The following is a 1,278-nucleotide window of genomic DNA, read 5'->3' as shown; positions in this document are numbered from 1 at the left end:
TTTATTTGGAATGTTGTGAAGTTTTGAAAATGTTTACTGGCAATGCAATGTTTTTGGCCAGTAGAGGGCAGTTGCATTGCATGTTTTAACTGGTTGTATATCTAGAAAAAAGAAAGGTGTAAATCATGAGGTAAATCGTTTTTAATGTCTAATTTTGCAGATGTTAAAATGAACAGGAGTGTTTTGAAACACTATTTTCAGTGAAAAGCAGAAGACCACTTGAACCTCAGATTCAGGAGGAAGAATGTGGATTTTGTCCTGGACACTGAAGCACTTTTTTTTGCCCTCACAGATGAACAAGGGGGCATGCAAATTTGCTAATCCTGTCCACAAGTGGTTTATGGATTTAGAGACTGTTTATGACTGTGTTCCCTGAGATGTCTTATGGAAAATGCTGCAGGGTTATTGGGGGAGAGCCATTTCGTCCTTATACACTCGGAGCGTGAGCTGTGTTCGCATTCTTTGCTTTAAGACTAGCTTGGTGTAAATGCACTGTTGGTGGATTAAGTTTGTTTCATGTTGTGACCATTTTACTCCTCACATTTGCAGGGCTTGGTAAGGTATTGTTTGGTCTTCCATGAATAAAGTGCTGGAAAAGATTATCTACCGTTTGCTATCGAATAGTTGTTGAGATAAAAAAAAAAAAAAAATACTATTGCAAGGTTTGGTACTTTCTTTAAATTTATTTGCTGGGTAACGGTAAGCTTTGACCAGCTTGAAAATCCACCTGGCTAACTTATGTGAATAATGTTTGCAGCAGTGTTAGCGTACTGTTAGCAAAATATTGGTTGGAAAGTGTCATTGAAATTCAGTCGATTCAGTGCTGTTTAAGGGGGATTCTCATGAACTCAAAAATATTTTAGAAAAAAAATTTATGAATGAAGATGGTTGACATAACATGGTAAACCATGTTGTCAACCAAACTTCATGTGTGTGTAAAAACGATGTTATTTGATGCTGTAGTTAAAGGATTTGTTTTTTACCATTTTCCCAAAACTCAATTACTGTGGCAATTTTAAGATCACAGAAAAACCTAAACTTATACTAAATATTTTTTTAAATCTTTGTATTTATCTTTAGTGTTGTATATTTTTAAGATACCACAACATTGTGAACTTATCATAAATGTTTTATTTTTTCAATTTAGTGTTCTATTTTGATCAATTCTCATTACTACCTGTGAAATGTGTTTGAAGAAGTACTTTCAGCAAAAACTTATATGATAAAAATAATATACTATTACAAAGGCCGAAGTACAGGCTTTTCATGGGTAAGTAA

This window comes from Anguilla rostrata, chromosome 9 (assembly GCF_018555375.3).
Source record: "Anguilla rostrata isolate EN2019 chromosome 9, ASM1855537v3, whole genome shotgun sequence".
NCBI lineage: Eukaryota > Metazoa > Chordata > Actinopteri > Anguilliformes > Anguillidae > Anguilla > Anguilla rostrata.
Note: the sequence above shows the minus strand (reverse complement) of the source record.